Raw genomic sequence first — 7869 nt, 5'->3', positions numbered from 1 at the left:
TCACAATCGGCTTAGAGCTTACTTAAGAAAATAAGATCATACCGGATGAACGTATCAAAGGTCAGCCTTGGTGGCTGGCACGGCATTTGGAAGTTTAGGGGAAATCCCAGGAACAAGGCAACCACGGAGAAGGTGAGCTCCGAGATCTGAGTACAAACTGCACATCCCTGATTGACCACTAAGTCACCCGGATGGAGGGCAGCTCACTCAAGCAGCTGAGACAGGCCTCAGACAACAGCCGTCAGCTCTGCAGGGGCTCAGGTCATAGTGGGGTCCATGCAAGTGACACACTTCTAGGGAACAAGCAGTCATCAAAAAAATAAAATGTATTCCAGATTTGCTAAAACAGAAAACTGAGGTCCACTTTGAAAGAACATATGGCCAGACATGCAAAGAAACACATTTGAGAGACACATCCTGAGAAAGTGAACAGAAAGTTATTCCCAGTGCGCCCAGAAGCGGGAATCAGCACCGACGGCTCCCACGCGGCGTCGGGAACTATGTTCAAAGAACGGAATAAATATGGGTTGAAGGAATGTAAGAAAATCTTGTGATTAAATGATGAACAGAGAGGAAATCTGAATGAAGAAGGGGAATGCACAAAGAAGACCACATAGAAATTCTGGAACGGAAAGGGAAAAATGTAATAAAAGTTCAATAGGTAAACTCCACTGAAGGCCCGGGAAGGCAGAATAAAGAATGAACGAGGTTGAGTCTAAATCCATAGAAATTACCCAATCCAAAAATCACAGAGAACAGAGATTGGAGAGAAGCAAATAAAACAGAACTGTAAAGAAACAGACCAATTAAATATATTTAGAGATCAATACTCCTCTCTCATCAATAGAGCAAGTAAGGATTAGAGGACAATAACCATACCGTGAGCCAAAACAGACCAGGAACCGGCCCTAAAACACATCTCAATAAATGTAAAGGCAGTGAAATTATAGCCTGTACTGTGCGACCACGATTAGAAATCCATCACATGCAGATCTCTGGAAAATCCCTAAATATTTGGATATCAGTCACACACGTCAAAGCCATGGGTCCTCATCACTTGGAGAAGCAATCACAGGGACGTCAGCTTTCTCTTCCCCGCACGACCACGTACAGAATGGAAATGTGGGATCCGTAGATGCAACAGAAGCAGAGTTTGTCATTTCCCAGTTTGCAGAGGCAGGAACCAGGCCTGAGGGATGGAGACAGCAGGTCCCTGTGTCTCAGGGGCAGCAAGGAGTAGAAGAGGCAGCACACCAGGGTCCTGGGCTCTCCAGGCAGGGGAGGGAGGCCACCCTCCAGGTTCCAAAAGGTGGAGTCTGGCCCTGCACAGGAGCCTCCCCCCTTGGCCGTTTTGGGCATGGTGTTCCGACGCCTGGGTCTTGCAGCCCTGGGAAGAGGGGAGGGGACACATTGGGGTCCTGGGGGAAATGCGAGGCAGAACCCTGGGCCCTGACTCCTGGCTGATCTCCGTGTACCACTGCGGAGACCAGCCTCCATCCCACCTGCTGCCTCTGAGCTCCAGGAACGCATCTCCGTGGCTCAGGCTGCTGGGCCCTCCCTGTCTGAGTCCCTGGGGCTGCTCTTTGTGGAGCAGGGGTTCCACTGTCTTCACAAGTAGAGAAGGTTTCCAGGTGGCAGTGGCTGTGAGACAGGGGTGGATGGCAGGCGGCTGTGAAACCAAAGTCCGGGGAGTGGGAATCTGGAAACCAGAATCAGAAACCAGGGCTGGCCCTTCAGGGTGCACGGAACTTGTTTCCCCTCCTTTCAGTCCCTTGATTACCTGCCTCCCAGCATAAGGGGGTCTTGCTCTGGAGGAGGGGAAACCCCTCAATCACATCCCCTCTCTCTGCTTTCCCCTTCTTTCCGGAATGTTTGAACTGTTCATAGTGTCAGTGTGGAAAAATGCCTGAACGTAAGTACAGTTTCCCGACCAATGACGGAGCTCACCCCTGTGTGACGACCAGCAGGGGAAAACCAGAGACCTCTACCAGGGCCCCAGCCAGAAGCCCCCGTGCCTCTTCGAGACAGAACCCATCCTTCCCCCACAGGATCCCCTAAGATGGCCCGCAGTCTTCAGTCCTTCCCCATGGGGACAGGGCTGACACCCAGACCCCCTGCTGCTCCTCCTGGGGGCCCTTGGCCTCTCTCCTTCTGTCTCTCTGTGGCCGGGATCCCATGTGCTCCCCTTGTTTGGTTTTCTCCATCATTTTCCCACTTTGCCTACTGGTGTCCTGCGGAAGGGGACATGGAAAGTAGACCAGAAACTCTAGCATCAGAGGAGGCTTTAGGCTGCCCTCGCCCTGAGCCACGCAGTGACGAGACAGAGACTCTGTGCTGGACGGAGTTGTCCTCGGGATTTGGGGTCCTTGCCTCATGTATTCCAGCCACCAGGCCTGTGCCGTTGCCTCTTGGAGTTTTCAGGGTGTCTGCTCTTCCACCCTCTTTCTGGGGCACCTAGTGGTTCAGTCGGTTAAGTGGCTGCCTTCGACTCAGGTCAAGATGTCAGGGTCCTGTGACTGAGCCCTGGGTCGGGCTACCTGCTCGGTGGGGAGGCTGCTTCTCCCTCTCCCTGCTGCTCCCCCTGCTTGTGTGCTCTCTCTCTTTCTGTGTCAAATAAATAAATGAAATCTTACAAAACAAGAAAGACAAGACAAGAGAGAAAAGAAAAGAAAATAGGAAAGAAGAGAAAGAAAAGAAAAGAAAAAAGAAGAGAAAAGAAAAGAAAAGAAAAGAAAAGAAAAAAGAAAAGAAAAGAAAAGAAAAGAAAAGAAAAGAAAAGAAAAGAAAAGAAAAGAAAAGAAAAGAAAAACAAGCAGGTCTTCTCTCCTGCTGCCCTCACCTTCCTGATTGTATGACTTCGGGGAAGGACAACTGTAATCATCCAGTGTATCCACTAAATTATTCATGTCTATGGTCACATTGTTAATTTCCCAGAGTTCCCTCCTGTTCTATGATTGTGCAGCACGTGTGTAGTTGTGTTTCATATCCATACGCCTGTTGCGTCCTGTAGACATGACTGATACTAGGGGTAGGGGACTTGCTAGGCCTCCTGGTTTCCGCTCTCATGATGTCAGGACCTTTCTCCACAGAGCATTCATCTCAGGAGTGACTTACGTTTCCCTCTGTCATTTCTGCTCTATGTCCATCTCCCACATGACCCTGGCAGTGACTCGTCACCACGGTGTCACCCTGGCTCTGTGTTGTGTCTCCGGGGTCCAGCTGATCCTGAGCTCCTGGAGGCCTCGAGATGTCCACTGGATGATGGACTTCAGTCTGATTTGAGCAGGAGAGTCACATTGCCCCCTAATGTCCTCCTAGGCTCTGTGCCTCGAAGCCTCCCATTGTAGAACATTCTGGAACATTTCAAAAGCTCACTTGGGTGGAGTGCACAGACATACCCAGGGATGGACAGGGAACAATGATAGATAAGTCAACAAGGCCTCTTAGACCAAACCTGGTTGAACCCTGGTTCCATCACCTCCTCTTCTCTGAGTCTTTCTTTCCCTGTCTGTACAAAGGGATCCCCTATGGGGTGCCTCATAGGTTTGCTTTCATGATTACCTTTGACTCTCTGTGCAATATCATGGTGATAAACCCTGAGACATGTTAAGTGTTCTATTTAGACTTACCATCGCATATTGATTATATTGCTCAGATAACTTCTGTCCTTTGTTTTTATAAACCACATGCCAAGAAACATCCTTGAGAACATGTGTGATATCTTCATTGGATAAACTCCTCCAAGGGAATGTCCATGTCACAATATAAGCACATTTCATTTGTGGAGACACTTTTCAAAAGAGCCCTTTAAAAATTGTATCCCAGTGTTCACTCCCATCAACCTTTATGACGTGTGCTTTCCTGACCCTCTATGGAAGCTCTCATCCTTTACTTTCATCTTTTCTAAGTTCATAGATCCTAAGTTTTATTCCCGATACTTACTCCACATTCTCATACTTGTTTATGTTTACTTATTACAAATACATTTGTTTGACATTTCATTTCCTCTGCTTCAAATTCTTTTCTAATATTTTTAATTCTTTTCTTTTTTTTAAATAACAATTTTTTATTATGTTATGTTAGTCACCATACAGTACATCCTTAGTTTTTGATGTAGTGTTCCATGATTCTTTAGTTGCGTATAACACCCAGTGTTCCATGCAATACGTGCCCTCCTTACTACCCATCACCAGCCTGTCCCATTCCCCCATCCCCCTCCCCTCTGAAGCCCGCAGTTTGTTTCCCAGACTCCATAGTCTCTCATGGTTCATTCCCCCTTCTGTTTACCCCCCCTTCATTCTTCCCTTCCTTCTCCTACCGATTTTCCTGCTATTTCTTACGTTCCATAAATGAGTGAAACCATATGATGATTGTCTTTCTCTGCTTGACTTTCTTTTCTTCTTTATTTTTCCTTATTGTTTGAGTGCATTTGGCACACATTGTCACTCTCCTTTCAGGTGTACAACACAGTGATTCGCCATATAATCCAACAATTCCACTCTTAGGTATTTACCCCAGGAAAAGGGAAACACCAATTCTATAATTCTGTTTTTAATTGGTTGCAGCTTTTTTAAAATACGGAATTTATCAGAGACCAAACAACATGTCCCCAACATCGGGAGCTGGTCTGACACTGACAGCTGAGCTCAGTGTGGTCAGAAGCTGCCTAATGCCCACCCCTCGGCCATATTGTTCTCCTGTGGGACATGAGCCAGGCATCTCACAGAACATCAGCATCAGACAAGGACACTCGGAAACGATGACATCACTCTGTGTCAGTACAGACAAAAACAAGGCACCGTGCAACCCACAATATAACACACATCTCCTGTGTCAGCCAGTGTGAGCGTCGCTGCTTCTTTACCGTGACTGCTCTACCCTCGCTCTGGTCTGGCCCTGCCTAGAGAGGGGATTCAACCATAGAATCGCCCACACGTCCTGACAACACGCAGTTGGGGGTGCGCCCCAGCTCCACAGATCTTCTCCAAAGCACCCATCCAAAGCCCATGCCCTTATAGGTTCCAACACCTTCATATTAAGATGCCCCCGGCCCCCAAAGGGGTGTGTCCTCTCTCACTGCAACAAGTCATAGATCCAACTTGAGTGCCCACAGTTGCTCCTGGTGGTCTTGGGCTGAAGAACATTGAAGCATGTTGCCCTTTTGTCTGTGAAAATTGTTTTTGTGTCTGTAAGTTTGATCGTGACATGTGTTTGTATCTTTGTGTGTGTGCGGTTCACATGCGGAAATTTCATGTCTTTCTTTATGGGTTTTCATCGCTGGGCCCTGCTTAGAGATTCGTTATCCCACAACTGTAAACATTTCATGTATATTTTCCCCTGAGTAGAAATGAAGAGCAGAGGGTTTCAAGGGTGAAGGGAAGCACAGAGAATTGTCTGAATTTGGGCAAAAGTATGGAAAGGAGCAAGAGGTAAAAGATAATAAGCTGGTGGAATCTAAGATGTACATCTTCTGCTTAATGATTTTCACAAGATGTCCAGAGCCTCCAAGGTGCGTGCTGTAGTCAATATATCCTCCCACCTGCGCTCAGTGGAGGCTTATGAGCCTCCTTGTGTTTAGCAGGTGAACGCAACCAACACCAAGACACCCCAAGTAATAGAGACAATAATTAGCTCCAGGGATGGGCAGTTTTCAACACTTAGGGCCTAGATGTGATACATCATATTTCGGTTAATGTCTGTACACTTCAGCTGTTATAACACATGGTAATTAAACCTTCATGCTGTATGTTAAGGATATTTCTCAGACCCACATAGACAAACCCATGACTTCCATTTGAAGATAAATTTAATACACATATACCTATGAGTCACACAGTATCTTCCTTGAAGAGAATCCTGAAAACTAAGAGCGTTCTAGACACGTACTGTCTGAATAGTAGCTCTGAGCCACCTACGACTACTTAACTTCCTATTCATTTAAAACAATTATAAATGCAGCTGCCCAGCACCCCAGCCGCATTTGAAGTGCCCCCCCCCATCTCTAGAGCCACATGCATTTCGTGGCCGCCATACTGGATGGGGAGACACAGAACAATTCCCTCCGCACAGAATGTTGTATTGGACGGTACCGCTCTGTGTGCTTTCTGGGCCTCAAGTCAGATGCATTAGACACATGTCAAGGGAAAAGACCAACATGATTTCTTCTACAGACATCGGATTCTGTCTGGAATGTGAATACATATGAGGCTGGTGTGTCACAAAATCAAAGCCGCTTATGCATGGGTCTGATGCTTCAGCACAAATTGTTCCCAATTACAAAAGGGAAATCCCTGTCCCTCCACCTCCCTTCCCAGACTTGGGATCCTCTCTGCCATCACATTTCCAGGAGGTGAGTTCTCTTCTAGATGCACTCAGGGGCTAGAGTCAGAGCTGAGTTTTCAGAGGCAGCAAGTGCAGCTCAGAGAAAGGGATTTTGCTGAGTGAAGAGGAGGCCAGGGCAGGACCAGCTGGGAGACTGTCCCAGGGTGATTCAGAGCAGCCGTTCTCGAAGTGTGATCCCTGGAACACCTGATATCACTGAGGCCCTTTCACAGAATCCATGAGGTTAAATCTATTTTCATAACATTACGTGGACATTATTTGCCTTTTCACCATGTTGACATTCTCAATGGAGGTAAAACCGAGCAAGAATGGAGGTGATGGGTGCAAACTGCAATAGCTGTTATTCTTCACCACTACTTACTCCCATAGAAAACAAAAACATGCTTTCCGCCATCTTTCCAAGCCACCATATGGTCACGTGAATATCTTGGGAGATGCTCTCAAGAGCAGGAACAATGCCTGAGAGGCAAAAGGCAGGTCTTATTAGGCCATGCTCCAAAGTCATCGTCGCTTTCTAACTGAGGATGAAGCTCGGTTACATTGGCGGGTGTGAAGTCACTGCTGATCACGGAGCCGGGAACATTGTCGGGAACCCCAGGGTAGGTTGAACACCCGTGGAGTGAGCAGCCCCAGATTTGATGTACAACTCAAAGCTCTACAAAAATTGGGAGGAAATTCTGCTCCCGTCCCTCCAGTTTGGTTTCATTGTCCTGACAACCACAGCTGGCAGCACGGACCATGAAGAAGCAAGATGAAAACACACACAAGGGAAAATCTTGAGCTTCTTTTTCTAGGGATGTTTTACCTACGTGCAAATAAAATGCCTCAAGAACAAAAACAGAACAAAACTAGTGTCACTTTAAAACATCCTGATCGAAGTATTAAAAATTATTATCTTTATTAATTATTTTCAAATCCACATTTTTAACATGTCTTATGTGATGAGGGGGTTTTTCAGCGCTTCTGCTACATGCATAAGCCCCAAAGAAAATAATTTGTGTGAAATTAACTGGCCTCTTTTTTCTTTTTTTACACAATGCCATTTTTCCTGAAGAAATGAATGACAAAGGCACGTTGAATATTTAGACTAGGAGATGTGGCAGACAGTTTCTGGAAAATGAACAGGAACCTACCCTTTCATGAAAATCAACTCACATATGACAGCTGAGAGTACTTGTTGTCTTGATCAAATGTCAGCTCTCAAGAGAAAATCAGAATTTTGGAGAACTTGTGATCCACCAATAAACTTGACAGCTTCTCACTGCTGACAAACTTTTCTGTTGGGGTCTGAGGTAATATTAAAACAAATACGACTTTTTGATAATTCAATTCCAGTCTAACCAACACTGGAACACGTATATCACTTAGTGAAACAACACATTACTTTTTAGAAAGTCATGCATTAGTACAAGACCCATTCAGTGTGCAAGATGGGCCTGTGGATTTTAACGTAACAGAGAAGGACACAGTGATACTGTTTCAGGTTGCACTTTGCCAATAACCTTAGAGAAAGCACAGCTTCTGTAG

The sequence above is a fragment of the Ursus americanus genome, chromosome 32 (genome assembly GCF_024610735.1).
Source record: "Ursus americanus isolate L20-20 chromosome 32, mUrsAme1.1.p, whole genome shotgun sequence".
In the NCBI taxonomy this organism is placed as follows: Eukaryota; Metazoa; Chordata; class Mammalia; order Carnivora; family Ursidae; genus Ursus; species Ursus americanus.
Note: the sequence above shows the minus strand (reverse complement) of the source record.